This window comes from Carassius auratus, chromosome 10 (genome assembly GCF_003368295.1).
Source record: "Carassius auratus strain Wakin chromosome 10, ASM336829v1, whole genome shotgun sequence".
NCBI lineage: Eukaryota > Metazoa > Chordata > Actinopteri > Cypriniformes > Cyprinidae > Carassius > Carassius auratus.
The window spans coordinates 14,857,969-14,877,015 of record NC_039252.1 but is presented as its reverse complement, the minus strand read 5'-3'; the positions used below and the strand labels follow the sequence as shown (position 1 = coordinate 14,877,015).

Below are 19,047 nucleotides of genomic sequence, written 5' to 3'. Positions count from 1 at the left end.
AAACTTTTGAACAAAAGTAGAGTCATTTGAACTCTTTGTATGATTCCATTTAATTATTATCCAAGATCAGCATGTATAAAACATCATGGTTCGGTAAAGTACAAACATTAATTGATGCTGCAACCAGCAATGAAAGGGCCCTCGCACCCGGGCTCACTGCCACCCGGTGGCCATAGGTACAGCAGGCTTTTAAAGTGGTAAATATAGGAGGAATATGTAGATCGGACAATGCATGTTTGAATTTCCTGTTGCGAGTAGGTGGTGCTATAATTTTAACAGAATATTGGCGTTTAGATGTGTTCAGGCCAGGACTATTATAAAACGTGTGAAGACTGTTTGAGCATGTTTCTAACATGTTTAGCATGCAATGGCATATTTTGTGTTGCTAATAGTGCTTCACAGTGTTAAACACGGCACTTCCTATTGGCTGCAGGTGGCGGTATGACTATAACTGAATCTTGGCAAGTAGATGTGTTCAGGTCAGGATTCTTCATCAAACATGTCAAGTTTCAGGCAGATTGGACACTGCATGTCAGTTAAATCAACTTCACTGCATTAAGAGCATGCTTTAACACTTATGTAAGGTTGGCTAGCATGTTTTAGTATGTTTTTAGCAGTTGCCAGCCAACTGAAAACTTGATGACGCTTTTTAATACGTTCCTAGGAGTCCATAACAGTGTTAACCATGACACTTCCTGTTGCTAGCAGATGGCGCTATGGCTATAACTGAACATGGGAATGTAGATGTGTTCAGGACAGAACACTTATCAAACGTGTGAAGTTTGGGGCAGACTGGACATTGCTTGCCTAAGTTACATCAACTTCATGTTTCATGAAGAAACCTCAAACTTTGTCAGGTCGCCAGGGACACGACAGTCGCAATTTAACGTCACAAAGGCCTTATGATAACCCTCACCAAATTTGAAGCTGATCTGATTAAAACTGTAGGAGACTGGAAATGGCAAGAACTGTACAAAAATTATACAGGAAATTCAAATAAAGTACTTTCTGCTGGGTTTTGGATTTTGTACCAAGATACTTTTTTGTAGGTAATGGTGTGTTACGTGTGTACCGTTTTTTGTACATGTCACTAAAACATAGATCAAAGTGCACTTTTGACAGGAGGCGCCTTAAATTAATTTTTCCATACTCACTTCTGAAACTCATATCAGATGTGAATTTTCGCCAGTTCTTATGCGTGTGCTAAGTTTCATGAATTTTAGAGCATGCTCAGGCCCTCAAAAATGCAATTCACTTTGGAGGAGGAGGAGGAGGAGGAGGAGAATGAGAAAGAGAAGAAGAAGAAACGGAGCAATTCTCTGTCCCTAATAAGATGACCAGATCAGTAATCAGATGTCAAGCAGCACCTTTTGATAACAAACACTTCCATCATAACTAAAGGTTTCTGTGGAGTATTGCTCAATGGGACAAAGGCATGACAAGAAACCTTTGTATGATGCAGGCAGATTCTTAAAAGAAAACACACAGAATCTGTGGAGACACACCAGAGTCCAGAGTAATTTGCCCTTCATGACTCACACATGAGAAAGAGAGGGAGAGAGAGACAGATACAGAGTCAGTCTCAGGGGGAGACAAAGCGGTCCATGTGTCCGCGCACTGCCTGCCTCCTGGATACGGTCGCTAGGTAACATGAGGAGTTGTTTGAGTGTAAGAGACAGACTGTTCAGCACAGCGGGGGACCCCAGTATGAGGCCAGTGGCTAGAAACTCACACACATACAGGGGTCGTGGCGTGTCTTCAATAGAGGTATTAAAATATCATAGCAGCTGGAGTCAAACCTGCTCCGCCCACAGCCAACCAATACATGCATTCAAATGGACCTTCTGTACAGTACAGCGCTTCCAGCTGGAGCAATGTGGGGTTAAACACTCTGATGATGGGTGAAATGAGAACAGACATTTCTCTGAAAATATGGGTTAATAGCTGCATGCAAGTCTGAGCCTATTGCTCTCACAGCAAACCAGATCTGACAACAGCAGACCAGACCATATCATACTCTACTATACCAAGTCTATTGCATATCACACATATCACATTAGACCAAACCAGACCAGACTGTATCATACCCTACTTTACCTGTCTAGTCTACTCTATTACCATATACCATATCGTACATCATATCATAGCAATCTAGTCTAGTATATTGCCATTCATACAGCAAACCATTTACCAGACCAGTTCAGAGCATCCATAATTTATCATACAAGACATGTGTAGTCTATAGTACCATACAATGCTTCTCCAGATCATATCATATATTATATCAGATCAGATCACATCAGTCCAGTCTAATCTATTGTAGTTCATATAATATCACATATGATACCAGACTCTATCAGTTTAAGTGTGCTGTATACTGTCCTGCACACACACAACAGCAGAGGGGTTGTGAGAAGATCAGAAATGCGTCACACACCAGTAATGCACATTGAGCTGGTGAAATCAGTGTAGTAGTGCTGCAAGTCTTTTCTAAAGTGTCTGTCACTGGACTGCTGAAATGCCTCTCTGCCTCTATCTGATGGGAGGTTAAGGACCTCTTCTCACTCACACACACACTTCTGCTACTCCTGAAAGGAAAGCTGAAGAGGCAGACAGAGCTCTTATCGCTCTTAAAGTAGAAGAGAAACTCTACTGGACTTTCTTACATAGAAATGAAGGAGAAATGTCCGTTATCAGCAGCTAAATGTTAGAGAAGATGCTTCCCTCACACAGGAGTAAAAGCTGCTCATGTTTCTGTCAAATACATCAATATGTCTTGAAAACATCTGCAGAAGGGCAAACACATTCATACAGGTGAGATCACATTCAAAACACACCATACAGATGGGAATTATGAATAATTAATCCCAGAAACTACAGCATTAATAAAAGAACAGAGGAGGAAGAGATTTTACAGCCCAGGACAAACATTCTGACAGTATGATCAAACACACTTAAAATCTCCACACCTTTTGACCAATTAATTTCCATGATTCAACCATGACTTTTCCAGTCATTTATGATTACTGAAGGATTTTGAATAATTATCTACAAATTGCAACTTACAAAGAGCAATTTCTAGAATACTAAGAGCAGAACATAATTAGAAAAACTAGCATAACTAAACTTTTTAGGACTGTATTACCAAATTAACCTAATAACTGAATACACACATATTTTCTTTGAATTATACACATACTCACAAGAATGTGTCATTTGAAAGGCGAGCTCTGAAAGACTGCATATAACAGTTGAGTCACATGCACTCTGAAAATGTCAACTCTCTTTCTGTGATTCACAATCTTTCATGAAACTTTCAATTATCAAATGTGAAGCATTCTCCTTCAGTGAACCCTGTGTTCAGCAGAGTTAGCACAGAGATGTTCATTTCCATGCAGTAAAATTGCGTCGTATATCACCGCGTCTGTAGGATCTCGTATCATGTACGTGGACATACAATCTTCCTACCACCAGAATTCACAACATGCACACCCGGCTTTATTCTGTTTGATTGGTCTGTTCATTTCAAAATGTTTCCAGAGGTTCTTTTGTTGCAAATGTACATTTCATCTTTGTAGTAAAATTTTAGTTACACACTGCCATTTGTAAATAATAATGGTACAAAATAAAATATTTTGTCACAAAATAATAATCAAATAAAAACTACCGTGTTCTATAAATGATTTAGAAATATTTTAGAAGTATATAAATAATACTAAAACAACACTGCCTGACGCTACAGGCTGGGACCACACACGCACAGAGGATTTCTACTTCAGTTTTGTATTAAATTTAGATTAAGTGTATGTGTGGAAAGGGAAAAGCCTGGCTCTCCTCTACCTCTAAAACTCATTCACTCTCTGGGATTGCAGCTCAAACATCAATAATTCACCTTTCTCAAAGAGAAACACATTTATGATTTGTATTTGAAATGGAGTTACAGCAGATGTAATCCAGCCTGACCGGGCTGGATCTATTTCAGAGAGGCCCAGGAGAAGAGAGCAGAGGAATTCCCTGTATTACTGGCTCAGGGTGAGAATATAACGCATGAGTGAATGAGCTCTCATCTGATCTAGGATCAGGTCACATCAGAGCTCGGCAGAGAGTGTGCCACATTTCCACAGAAATGCACTTCCTATGCGTGCTTGTACTAAAGTGTGTACATGTGGAACACAGCACATTAATGTGACTTCTACATGTAGTTCATATATTTTTATTTTCTGTTTTCCTGTTTTAATGGGTAAATTAAATTAATTCATTAAAAAGAATGTTAAAATAAGTTAAATAATGAAACTTATAATATTAATCATCAATTTAATAAAAGTTAAACAAAAATGACATTTTAAGGCCCTTTGAAATGTTTCATTTTTCTCAAATTCAGCTTTATTTTTACCAAAATCTGTTTTCCATTAATTTTCTGGATTCCATTTTAATGGTTTCGTTAAGTATTAATAATGAAACCCATCTCTAAAATGAAATGAAATTACATTAAAATTTATTTATTATTATTTCATTTTATTTTTTCCTCAAAAGTACTGTGTTGTGTATAGTGGTCGACTTGGCAATATATCGGCCGATATTTGGCATTTTTTAAATAAGGTTTTTTTTTTCAGATACGTTTTTCTGCTTGGTCAGACGTGTTCGAGGCCTGACTTTTATTTTGATGGCACTGAGAACAGCAGCGCCTGAGCGCGCACAGCTCACATTCTCCCTCTTGTTTACTGTCGTCATTAACAGTTCTGTTTAATACAGATAGAAGTCTGTCTAATAACCAGAAAGGACGGTTAAACAAAGGAAATAATTTATTCAAAAAGTATCATAATGATTGCTTTTATATTAGGCCTATTATAAATGCCATTTTTGCCACTTGATATTCACAGCCACTAGTTTATATCATATTTTTCATATATCAACGTTTGATTTAAGTTTACTGACCTACTTTTGATGCAAATTTTTGTAATTCTTTGACGTTCCACATTATTCAGTAAATTCCATTTTTATGACTGGATTGCGTGATTCTAACCATGTTTTCGATATCATGAAAATCATAGGGCCCTACTTCTACATGAAACTACTTGCACAGAACATTAAAGTAATGTTTACTAACGGTTTCTTTCTTTCTTTTTTCTCTTTTGTATGTTTGTCTTTTGTTCCATTTCAGAATAAAAGCTGTTTTGTGTCTTTTAGTACATATATTGTATTCCAACATTCAATTTGAGTCTGTGTGAGTACATTTTCAAATCCCGTTGATTTTGACTGCTTGCTAGAGAAAGGCTCTAATGATGCATCACAAGATGGACATTACAAGTGTTTTCTCTCTTGTGGGAATCAATACAGAGACACTGGAGACTGATTCTCTAGAAAAATCTGCTGACCATTTTATCCGCCAAGTCAGATGAAGCAGAAATTACAGTTCTGCGAACAGACTCTCAAAAACATAGATGAGACAGATTGCATTCAAACTACAGCTGCTGCAATCGGTTATTATGATAACTAATTTATCTTTGCTTAAAATAATTAATTACTAGAACAGATTACAGAAAAAAAGACTGTGATTTCCTCTCCTTTCATAGTGTTAAGAAACATCTGTGGCTCTGCAACAGACATGTAAATATTCATGAGCCCTTGGCTCTTCATCCAACCAGGGCAAAAGATGAACTGATGCATATTCTATAGCAGACCTTGGCATGTCCATTGTTACCAAGCTGCGGAAGGTCAGGGAAGCTCAGAGCGAGGGGATGTTTGACTGGGACGGGAGGGGGTTGGGGGGCAGACGAGTTCTCTCAAAAGGGACAGGTCTGTAGGCAGAGACCTACAACAACATCCATCAGAACGTCAGACAGATCTGCCATGGAGGACAATTATGGGTCATTTTGTTAAAAGGCGTTTAATGTATCGAGGCTGTGCAGAAACTCACAAAATCCATCACATAAGCTATTGAATAAGTGAAAATAATCTCCTTTTAGGTACAGAAAGGTACTTGGAGAAACGAGAAACACTTTTGTCCATGAGAAAATGTTATAGCAAGTGATTGCATCATTGGTACACTTTGCTAATCAGGATGTCTTTTTTCCTTTTTATAAACACCCCACCCCCACTCTCTCTTTCACTTATCTGCACACTAATTATATTAATCAACAGAAAAAGCGGTTAATAAACCTGCTAATTGGTATGTAAATAAGATCCTCCTGACACTAACCGTGCCACAACAACTTTAATTTAAATAAATATAAATATGTCAGTATTCATTTAGCTCGGTGACGACTGCCAGCGAGCGGCAGAGCAGCCGATATCAGCCCTCCCCTCCTCCCTCCAGCCCCTGCAATCTATTCATCTCATTTTTCTTCATTCCTTTGCAAAAGCGTCTGACAGCATCCAAGAGACTGAACCGTCTCCACCAGCAGCAGCCAGTAAAAGCACATTTCCATCAGAGCTGACCGATCGATAGCAGAGCAAAGAAACAGAGGGAGACAGACTGAGAGAGGTGAAGAGAGACTGTGAGAGAGACAGACAGAAAGAGGATAGTTATAAACAGGGGTTTGAAAAAGTTAAGCCTTTATTTTTTACTTTTATATTCAATAAATATTGATATTTTTTATGGAACTGGCATCAACAGCATTTTACAATAATTTTAAATCTATTAAAATTAAAAGTAATATTTTAATTATTAAATATTAATAATCACACGTAAATTTTGTATATATAAATATGAAACTAAATATAAAAAAAAAAAAAAATATATATATATATATATATATATATATTTTTTTTAATATTAGATTTTGAACATTCTTGGTAATAATTAGTAATGAAGGTATAAAGTAACCAAAGCAATCAATGTGTTAAGATTAGCATGAAGACTTTAATGCAAATAGGAAACGCAAATACAAACTGAAACAAATCAGCAAATGCGTTGGAATTTTGACTGTGATTTTACGCGAGCACTGTGCTGTTGCGCCTGTCTGTTTGGATTTCTCCACGAGATTTCTGCCACACATACAGAGAGCCTGAACATGTCTCTGTTAATTTATCATCCACCATTTACATTTAGCTGCAATAGATCTAATTAAACCTGGATCTTTCCACATCGGATGTTCAAGTAATGGCTGCTGACTTGTTTGCAAAAAAAAAAAAAATTTTTTTGGCCCATGATTACACCTTAGATCTTCCCATCTGATAAGATCACTTAAAAATATTGTGTAAACAGGGTAAAAGAGATTATCAGAATTAGTGAGCAAAAGAAATGCAAATATATAGCATGGTAAGGGGAATGAGAGAGATGGAGATACAGAGAGAAACAAATGGAGAAAGAGAGGGAATAACATCTGAAAGAGAAAGATGAGAGAAAGGAGCGAGACAGATGGAGAACAAGAAACATGGATGGGGAAAACAGATGGAAAGAAAGAGAGAAAGACATAGACGGAAAAAGAGATGTAGAAAGCGGGAGAGGTAGTGAGGAAAAGAGAAGCAGAGGGAGAGAGAGGGGCTTTCTGTCATTTTCTACGTAATGAGAAAAGTAATGGCATTTTTACTCTTTTCTCTCCAGACTGTGATTGGAGGTGAGGGCCACACAGAAATTCACATCAATCCTCTTTCTCTCTCTGGCTCTGGTCAAAAGACAACAGAGCTGCCTATTTAGGGAACAATTTCAGCCAACATAAGCAGACACTTAACATGAAGACAAAACCGTGCAGCCCCAGAAAACACGAACATAATTTAAATACTGTTTTATTTTTATTCATCAAAACAAATTCTGAAATTAAAATGCATCTCAGATATATTTCTGAAGGATCATGTGACATTGAAGATGGGAGTAATGGCAGCTGAATATTCAGCACTATCCAAACACGAATAAAATGACATAATAAAAAATAATTAAAAAAGGCAAAAGATTGTTTTAAGAAAAATATTACTTTAAATGTATAATTATTCAAAATATTACATATCAAACAAAACAGCCTACACTACCTGTCAGAGAAGTACTCAATCCAAAATAAAAATGACCAACACAATGATTTTGCTGGTAATTTAGAAACAAGCAACACTGGAAAAAAATAGTGTTTAACTGTAAATTAATAACTAAATTGAGATGTAATGCAACAGCCAAAGACTTACACCTGGTGCATGTGCACATAGAGTGCAACACTAAAACTTAAAAAAAAAAAAAAATAATAATAATAATACATAAAGATACATAAATTACATATACTGTGATTTAAAGCTAGCTGCCTCCTCTCACTAGGGTTTAAAACAGACCTTTTCTCTTCACAAAACAGATCTGCTTTGAGTGGAATCTCTCTCCACCTGCCCTCTTAAACAGCTCAGATCCTTCAAGACCTTTAAGAGGATCCCCATTTTATCAGAGAATGTAGATGCGTAATAAGGTTCCAGACAAAGCAAAAATAAACTGAATCTCTCCTGTGTCAGTCTGATAATCTGCTCTAAAATGGAAATGCATAAAGAGCTTAAGAAGAAAAGAAATGAATTCAATTACATCTTCTTAATTATATTCATTTTCAGTGTTTTCTTTGAGATTAGTTCCTAATCTCTTTTAAACTCTGTTTCAATAATAGTATGACATATTCCATCATGATAGAAAACAATAGCTAGATGTCAGTCAAATCTTTACTTTGCCCTCTTTCACTTGCAGGGTAACTGTGCCAGCTGTTTTTTTTAATAGCGCAGCCTTTTCTGTCATGGTAGACACCGGAGTTCTTATTTGAATCTGGCAAGACATTGCTGTATTTATTTCATCTTGGATTAACATGACAGCTAGTTTTGTCAGGGGGGTCTTTAAAACGACGGGGAGGAGCCGTTTGTGCCGCTGTAATTCGCACCGCTAATATACGAGAGAGATGTTGCTTTCTCTCCCTTATAGAGCAGAGCATCAGAAGATAAACACAGAGGAGGAAGACCTCTTTCTCTCTCTGTCTTCAGTAGTTTTTTCTCAGCTCCTGAGGCGGTATGTAAGTTTCAGATCTGTCTGTGTGTTATATCACACGCCGTTTGCAAGTGTCACAAAAGCTCTATTTCTGTGCAGCAGAAAAGCATAGGTTCTACAGAATTTCAACAGATAAAATGCTCATTTGTTGTTGTTTAACAGAATCTGCACAAACATATAAACACCACTACAACCTGCACACAACAATGGACTACACTACAAATTCTAAAAACCAAACCTAACCCAAAATATAATACATATACACGCTCAAACTACTGTTCAAAATATATTTTTTTATGTTTCTGAAAGAAGTCTCTTCAGAGGCTGCATTTATTTTATCAAAAACACTGTAAACAATAATACTGTGCAATATTATTAAAATTAAACAACTAACTGGGTTCTCTTACAGGGGTCATGAGATGCTATTTCAAATGTTCCTTTCTCTTTGGTGTTACAAACTCTTGGTGCATGAAGAAGATCTGTAAAGTTGACTCTGTTCCCCCTTTGGGCTTGAACTGATGCTAAAACTAAGCACATTATTAACTTTACACTTATTTTGTGCTTGTGGTGTTTGGCCAATCACAAAGCACTGGGTCAGTTGGCCAATCAGAGCAGACTGTGCTTGTCAGGTGGAGGGACTTTGCAGAAAACGATGCGTTTGAGAGAGGCGGGGCATAGAGGACCTACAATAATGTACAGTATTTGAAAAATAATGTGTTAAATCATTATTAAAACATGTCAACATATTCTATTACAACAAATAAACAAAAAAATTCATATGAACCCTTTAATATATGTTAAAATGTCTTATTTCTGAGACAGCAAAGCTGAATATTCAGTAAATTTTTCCAGTCTTCAGTGTCACACGATTTTTCAGAAAAATCATTCTAATAAGCTGATTTGGTGCTCAGGAAATATTTCTTATTATTATCAGTATTGAAAACAGTTGTGCTGCTTGATATTTTGGTTAGGCTTAGTTTGCACTGTATATGCACAAACAAATTAGGGAACATAAGCATGCATTATTATACATGTAATAACAGCCAATATTTAAAAAATAATCAACCACTAACTGATTCTAAATGGTAGATTGTGTAGATGTCAGCATCAAGAAAAGTCAACATCTATGTGAATGAAATCACTCCTTATGTTAGAGCACCACTGATCACCACAGAATCCATCAGATCACATTTACACACAAACACAAAGTATGTGAGATCACAGTCTGCACAGGTGTTAAAGTAAATGCAGGACAGAGATGAGTCTCCTTCCACAGGTTTATGTTGTGGTATGTGGGAGTGTGTTGTCTCTGTACTCATCCTGATAAGATGTAATTCATACCCATTCTGAGTCCACCACAAGAAGGTCTATCATCCTCTAACTCCCCCAATTACATTGACAACATTACAAATCTCCCACCAGATGACAACTGCTATAACCTGTGTCATTTTCTTTTTTTTTACACCACATGTAAGACTGACGACTGTTAGACTGTGTGTGTGTGTGTGTGTGTGTGTGTGTGTTTTGCCAGTCCCACCCACTGTTGGCAGCAGTTGAATGGGTTTCAATGTCTTTCATCCAAGATTTATAAAAATACCAACCAAAAAAAAAAAAAAATGGTTTACTGGCAGGACAGACGTTCAGAAAATGACTGTGGCAATGTGGGGATTATATTGTTCTCTGAAGCCTGGCAGCGTCCAGCTCTAGACACCAGTAAATCATGAATCTGTTTATCATTTGGAAGCTAAAGACTCTAATAATGATGACAGACATCAAAGGAAAGTTTGAATTTAAAAAAAGCTGAAGGACTAAATAAATGGAAGGAAGGAAGGAAGGAAGGAGGCGTAATCAGACAAAAACATGGTCACTCAAGAACTACAATCAGCAGGTGATGTCATTCGGGGGTGGACACAGCAGGTAGCCAATCACGCATGGCAGGAGCATTGTCAATCAAGACGTCCAACTGTGCACAATATCAGAGGGCCTACATTACTCCTGTACACTCAGTGTAAGATGGGCCATGCACAACACAAAAGGTATTACAAAGCAAATTAGAACTTTGATGAAAAATATTTTTTACCTGTTAACCCTCACCTAGATGCCGGCCGAGCTGAATGCTTTTTTGTTTGCACATGTCAATATTTATGAAAAGATTAAATAAAAAGAGACATAATCTAGATAAACTATTTCTAATTATAAAAGTCTAAGTCTAAGTCAATGGAATGCTTATAAGGAATGTATTTGCAAAATATGTGTAAGCAGTACACATCATAACAATAAAAACGCAATATGTACCAGATTCATCATAAACGCATCTACTGCTGTATATCCCGGTTTAATTAGAAAGGCAAGGATCCACTGAACAACGTCCCATAGAACACTTTTAGTCCAACGGAACAATAACATTCTAATATGGATGGTTATTCCTTTGTTTACATCTTGTTTCTTTGGGGAGAGTTATTTTTTGTATCCATTATGGAATAATGCTTAAAAAGTATTCTGGCACTCTCTTGTGACAGTTCGTGAGTTGTAATGTATGCTGTGACACACCTGACACCATCTGACTTTGCTGCAGCCTGGAATTGAACTGCTGGTTTCGTCTGGTCAGAGGTAGGGATGGGAACCGAAAACCGGTTCTTATTCGGAACCGGTTTTGTTCTGTGAAAAGAACCGGAACCGTGAGCATTTTCTAAGTTTTGGTTATAAAAACGGTTCTTGTGCAACACGTGACCAAGCGCTGTGAGCAGCCTTGCGCCGGTGTTCTGAATATTCGCTGTTTCCCATAAAGGATGTCACGAACAGAATGACAGACACACCTCTCTGCCTCTTTAATTACTGAGCACATTGATTCCAATAACGCACATTCCACAGACTCGTTGCGCTGTCGCGTCTTTAATTGCCGAACACATTGTTTCCCACGACTGTATGTGCGCTCGCGCCTTTGATAACTGCACATCGTTTTGTCTGAGGCCGGCGACACACTGGATGCGTGGCGCAAGCGTCTCAGCTACGTGGCGTGTCCGTTTTGAATTCGGCTCCCATGTTAACAGGTTAGAGCTTGCAGACTGCCTGCGTGAGACGCGCGTCTCAGCCACGCTCGAGCCGCGTGGAAAACCCGTAAATATATTTATATTTTTGTCATGAAGACAAGAGCCTGGTCTGTCGGCGGTCTCCCTCTATGTCACCCACAGTAGCAGCAGCGCGCCAGGCATGATTCTGGTGTGTAAAGACACAGAAAACGCGAAGCAGGCGCCACGCAGCAGAAACACCACGCAGCCAGTGTGTCACCGGCCTGACTGTTCATCTAACAGCAGCGCGCTGCACCTGCCGCCACCAAATTACATTATATTTGTCCCATATTGTCATTCATATACATACTGGCTTCAACTTGGACCACTAAATAAATAGACTGCTATTGTTATGAAAGTATGAGGGTTAGACTATTTAGTGTACAGGTCATTTCATGACTGGTAAACAAAGTGATAGAAAATATTTATTTTAATGCATTTTAAATGTTTAAAAATGTGGAAACCACTCATGGCATCACACCATCTCCTGACTGCATTATTATTTGTAAAATAGGGACTTTATGGAGAGTGTGTATACCTGTTTATAAGTTTAACCGTTTATATTTCATTAATTAAGGGAAATTAATAAAAAAAGTGTCTCAGCCCTCAAGGGACTATTTAGCAGCTTATTCCTGCTTGAAAAGCAAAACGTTATTGATAGTGTAAAAAACAACAACTTTGAAACACATGCTGATTGATGGACTAGCATTACTCAACATTACTTACTACCTTCCAGCAATGAAGGTAAAATAGTAAAAAACATAATTTCATTAAATGAAACCAGAAGCAGAACCAGAAAATGTAAAAAAAAATACCCAACCCCACTTATGAAGATCTTTACACTGTAATATATGTTGAATTTTGACATTACCAACTTTTAATTTAAGTTGACAGTAAGTAATAAACAGTATTGAGCATTGAGTAGTTGAGTATTGTGCATTTTTCCTTACCACTATTTCTTAATAATTGTTTAATGATTTTAATGGAACCGAAATAAGAACCGGAACCGTTAGGTGGAACCGGAACCGGAATTGGAACCGGAAAATTTCTAACGATTCCCAACCCTAGTCAGAGGAGAACGGGCCCCCCAACTGAGCCTGGTTTCTCCCAAGGTTTTTTTCTCCATTCTGTCACCCATGGAGTTTCGGTTCCTTGCCACTGTCGCCTCTGGGTTGCTTAGTTGAGGTCACTTCATTTACAGCGATATCGTTGACTTGTTGCAAATGAATGCACAGACACTATTTAACTGAACAGAGATGACATCACTGAATTCAATGATGAACTGCCTTTAACTGTCATTTTGCATTATTGACGGACTGTTTTCCTAATGAATGTTGTTCAGTTGCTTTGACGCAATGTATTTTGTTTAAAGCACTATATAAATAAAGGTGACTTGACAACTAAGGAAAATCCAAAATTCAGTATCTCAGAAACATAGAATATTACTTAAGGCCAATACAAAGAAAGGATTTTTAGAAATCTTGGCCAACTGAAAAGTATGAACATGAAAAGTATGAGCATGTACAGCACTCAATACTTAGGTTAGGGCTCCTTTTGCCAATGCGATGTGGCATGGAGTCGGTCTGTGGCACTGCCCAGGTGTTATGAGAGCCCAGTTTGCTCTGATAGTGACCTTCAGCTCTTCTACATTGTTGGGTCTGGCATATTGCATCTTCCTCTTCACATTACCCCATATATTTTCTATGGGGTTAAGGTCAGGTGAGTTTGCTGGCCAATTAAGAACAGGGATACCATGTTCCTTAAACCAGGTACTGGTAGCTTTGGCACTGTGTTCAGGTGTTAAGTCCTGTTGGAAAATGAAATCTGCATCTCCATAAAGTTGGTCAGCAGCAGGAAGCATGAAGTGCTCTAAAACTTCCTGGTACACTGCTGCATTGACCTTGGACCTCAGAAAACACAGTGGACCAACACCAGCAGATGACATGGCACCCCAAACCATCACTGACTGTGGAAACTAGCAATGTGGATTGTGTGCCTCTCCTCTCTTCCTCCAGATTCGGGGACCCTGATTTCCAACGGAAATGCAAAATTTACTTTCATCAGAGAACATAACTTTGGACCACTCAGCAGCAGTCCAGTCCTTTTTTTGTCTTTAGCCCAGACACTTCTGATGCTGTCTGTTGTTCAAGAGGGACTTGACACAAGGAATGCAACAGCTGAAACCCATGTCTTGCGTACGTTTGTGCATAGTGGTTCTTGAAGCACTGACTCCAGCTGCAGTCCACTCTTTGTGAATCTCCCAAAATTTGTTTCACAATCCTCTCCACGGTGCGGTTATCCCTATTGCTTGTACACTTTTCCTTCCCTTCTTCTCTCTGTTAATGTGCTTGGACACAGAGCTCTGTGAATAGCCAGCCTCTTTTGCGATGACCTTTTGTGTCTTGCCCTCCTTGTGCAAGGTGTCAATGGTCTTCTTTTGGACAACTGTCAAGTCGGCAGTCTTCCCCATGATTGTGTAGTAGGGATCGGCGATATCTTATCGTTTGCGATATACCGTTGAAAATTCTCCTCACAATAAAAATTTGGCTCCTCACGATAATAACGATAAGTGTAGTTGATGACGTAGTTTTGTGCGCGCATCGTGTGTGCGCCCCCGATTCACTATTCACGTGCAGATGGCGGAAGGCGGACGCGATGCTGAAGAGGAGCTTGTTGTGAAGCGAGGAGCTACCTCCACAATTTGGAACTAGTTTGGTTACATCAGATGAGGAGCAAACTACCGTAATATGAAAAAAAAAAAAAAAAACTATCGTAAGGTAAACGATGGAACAGTCACGTTTTGTTTGACAAAAGATATGTTGCCATTCCAAGTGGTCGAAAAAGAACGATTCAAGCGAAGGATGCATAAACTGGACTACATAACGAGTGACTGGAGTTTGAACAGCTGTTGCATCCAGACAAGTTTTTTCCCAGATGACCACACGGGTGAAAACATCGCGAGCGAGTGGCTTGAAGCAGTTTCTTCAAGAATGGAATTTACATGAGGAGAAACAAGTGTGCCTGACAACGGACAGCGGGGCCAATATAGTAAAAGCAGCCACTCTAAACATGTGGACAAGACTGTCTTGCTTTGGCAATTGTCTATACATTGCTATTGGTAAGTTTACTCTTTCTCTCTTGTTAGTGTCAGTATATTTAATGCATGAACACGGAGTAAACATGAGCTTAATATTAACTGTATATATGAATTTGTTTCTGCATTAATAATGTGACTATGCAGTATTTTGAACAGTAATTCATCCCATTAGCTAATGTTTATATTATGTGTATTTAATATTGGCTGTGGAATAGTTGACCTTATTATATCAGGGAATGTTCCTCTCATAGAGTATGAACAACATTTGAAAGCTTACTTTTTCACTCTGGCTTTTGCTCATTTAGTGCTGTGTTAATGGTATGATAGGACATTAATAGTGTCACTTAGAGTATGAAGTTGTCTGTGGCAAGGTCCTGATTTTGAATGTCTTGATGATTGTGTTATTTTATCTTTTGTACAGCACTGTGGTCAACTTTTGTCGTATTAGTATGTGCTTTATAAATAAATTGAACATTGAACATTAAATGTTAATTTTTTTTTTAGTTTCATCTATTTTCTACTGAACTTAAAAAATTTTCTTTTAACTTTTTTTTTTATTTATTTTATTAAAAAGAAACATAATTACATACTTAAATATAAACAAATTGTTTTGTTGTTGTTTTGCAGAGAGAAGCATGAGGGATACCAGAATTAACAGAGCTGTGGGAGTCTGTAAGAAGATTGTCAGTGTTTTTTCGCACAGCTGGAGAAAAATTTTTATTGTCATTTGTATCGTTATCGCAATAAATACCTGAAATTATCGCCATATCGCCCATCCCTATTGTGTAGCCTACAAAACTAGACTGAGAGACCATTTAAAGGCTTTGCAGGTGTTTTGAGTTAATTAGCTGATTAGAGTGTGGCACCAGGTGTCTTCAATATTGAACCTTTCCACAATATTCAAATTTTCTGAGAGACTGAATTTGGGATTTTCCTGAGTTGTTAGTTATAATCATCAAAATTAAAATAAATAAACATTTGAAATATATCAGTCTGTGTGTAATGAATGAATATAATATACAGGTTTCAATTTTTGAATGGAATTAGTGAAATAAATCAACTTTTGGATTATAATCTAATTATATGACCAGCACCTGTATGTCTGACAAAAAGAGGATGTACTTGACATGCAAAACAATACTTTTTTTAAAATCTTCTTTTTTTTCTTTTTATTACTCAAAAATGATTTTTATTGTATTTTTCTAGTGTTTAAATAAATCACTTTGAAGATGTCTAAGATTCAGTCTATTATTTTTCAATTTCAAAAGTATGCAGTGGTATGTATAATGGCTAAAAAGTTTGTAGCACCCTTACATTTGGTGTCTATTTTGCCTTAAACGGGGTGAGGGGGACTAGACAGTCTCAGAAAAATCTAATCTGGAGGAATCAAATTTTTTACATGGTATCTACTTCAAATCTGAAATATAAACTCATGAGACATGAGACTTTCAACCCATTAAATTTCTGGATTGATTAAGGACTGATTTCATGTATTTGTATATAAAAAAATTCTTCTTTCCAATGATAAATAAATCGTTGTCATGAACTGTTACCAATTTAAGTTAGGTGGGTCATTTTTAGCTGTGAGTCCCAAAATGGGGGAGCAGGTTAACAGGTTTAACAAATAAGTATTATTAAAATATGAATGATAACATTTTAAAAAAAAAACATACTGGGGCTCAACTTCAAAGAGAAAGAAGAAAGCCAAACCCCTCTCTTACTCCAAACTCTCTTTTTCTGACTACATCATGTCATGCATAACAAACATCAGTCTCTCCACCACAAAAACATAACAGACATCCCAAGTATCATCTACAATATATAAACACTGAATAAAAATAAATAAATTACTTCAAAAACCGATTCTTGTGAATTATTCACACATCATTAGATTAAACGGCATGTTTCAAAACATCCAAGCGCAGCCAGTTTGTGAATACTTTCCAGACGTTTAAAGTTGAATCAACCAAGACCAAAGCAGAAAATGTTTAAGATCCTTTGACTCTCTGTTGGCTTTTTTTTCCTTTTCTTCATGAAGAGAAGTCCTCATCTCAAAAGGTGCATGCTAAAAGTGTGTGATTTGCTTGCATCTGGCCCACTTTTGTTAACCTGCTATCAGATGGGGCAGCTTTCACAGAGAATGCTCTGTGGTCTGAAGTTCCTTGGAGATTAATCTGAAACATTATTAAATGCTGCATAAATTGTCAGAGCAAAGCTAAGAGAATGAAAATGAAAAGAGAACGGGTGCCCCAGTGACCTGAGACGGAGAAACACAAACCCCCAGAGGAGCGTTCAGGCTCCAAAAGGCATAATGGCAGAAAAGAGGTTTTAATATGAGAAAAGGATAAAGAAGAAAATTAAACTCTTCTATCTGTCTCTATGGAGTTCCAGACGTATCTCAGTGTGTGCTTTAGGTGTGTGTGTATTTTAGGAGCATGAAGTTGTGTGTATTTGAGGTTGTGTGTTCAATGTAAGTTCATAATAATAATGCTCAGCGGAATCCAACTGCAAACATGTTAGCATCACCATTACAGCAGGCGCCAAGAACTTCTGTTTGGATAACCTGCAGAGAAGCAAACGACTCCCTCTGAAAGTAAGAGAGAGAGAGAGAGAGAGACAGGCTGGTTGCCAGCCTCCTATTGCATTTGATCAGACATCCACAACACACTGCCAATATGAATGAAACTCATCCAAGCTCATCCTTTCCTTACAGCCTCGGATCAATCCTTCACCACACACCTGACAATATCTACACATGATCCACATGCAGAAGAGAGGATCACAATATTCCAGTATTCTTTTATCTGAGATTAAAGCAGCTTTTCCTTGAGAAAATCCTTGAGGCAGTGGTCACACTAAAGCAGAGGGTGTTCTAGGAATCAAAATCATTAATTTTATATATTTCTTTTAAATTGGAAAGATAACACCAAATTCCAGCAGGGAATTCCCAGATATAATCCCTACAGAGGCATCAAGGCCCATACTAGAGCATGCTTTACTTCTTAAAAAGTAAAACACATAAAAAACAAACAAACCAAGAACTAAACAATGACTCAAACAAAGAGAGAAAGGGAGAAGGAAGATTAGCGTGACATGAGATTCTGTAATGAAAAATAAGCTGTACAGTTCTGATTGAAAGGACTAATGGCTTTTATTGATCAACGCCACAGATTTTCTCTCTCATCTCCATTCGTAACTGACATCAGTTTAATTCAACTCAATTAAAACAACCTGCACTCACGATTTCTCTAACACCACTGAACCGGCTCTACACACCATCTGGCTACATTCCACATCATTACCTCCTCTCCAGTCCAGTGACATCTGACAACAACTGATGATGTGACCATGGAGGACACAGGTGAGACAGTCAAACCAGCACCAACTCTGAATTCAAGCCGTGACCAATTCCACAGAGTTTGTAACTAAAACACATTCAAGTAAACTAGTTCAAATTATGTAGAGATAAAAAACTGTGACATAACTATCTTGTCACAGCTGATAGGTTCTTTCCTGTATCTGTACCCAATGAACTCAACATTTGGGTAATTCTTGAGGGTAGCAGTTTGCAGCACACTTCAGAAACCCTCCACCTTCCCCAGCTCCACCTGTATAGATCTGCTACAGGGTGATCATGTATGCTATGCAGCAGCAGTATTTCTTACATGCTCACAGCAGCATGTTGTGGATGTACCGACAGTAGCAGCGTAGCAGATCTATTCCGCCAAGAACAAATACATTGACACTGTCATGCACATTACTATGCCTATCCCTCCGAGAGTTGTCATGACAAAAACAGATTTATATTTACTAATTAAAGGCCAAACTGTTATCATGTTTTAATGTGAAATGCAATCTCTAAATAATGTTTTTCTAAAGGTTGGCCCCTAAAAAGATCACACACCTTGCTTCAGTACAGCTGTCACGAGGGTAAAGCTTTA

At 37.8% G+C, this 19,047-nt stretch overlaps 1 protein-coding gene across 1 annotated transcript in view; it reads right to left on the bottom strand.

The window, feature by feature from the left end:
• The window catches only part of LOC113109999 (RNA-binding protein Musashi homolog 2-like), a 158,880-nt gene that overhangs the window by 60,703 nt on the left and 79,130 nt on the right, over positions 1 to 19,047 (bottom strand). The window lies entirely within an intron of this gene.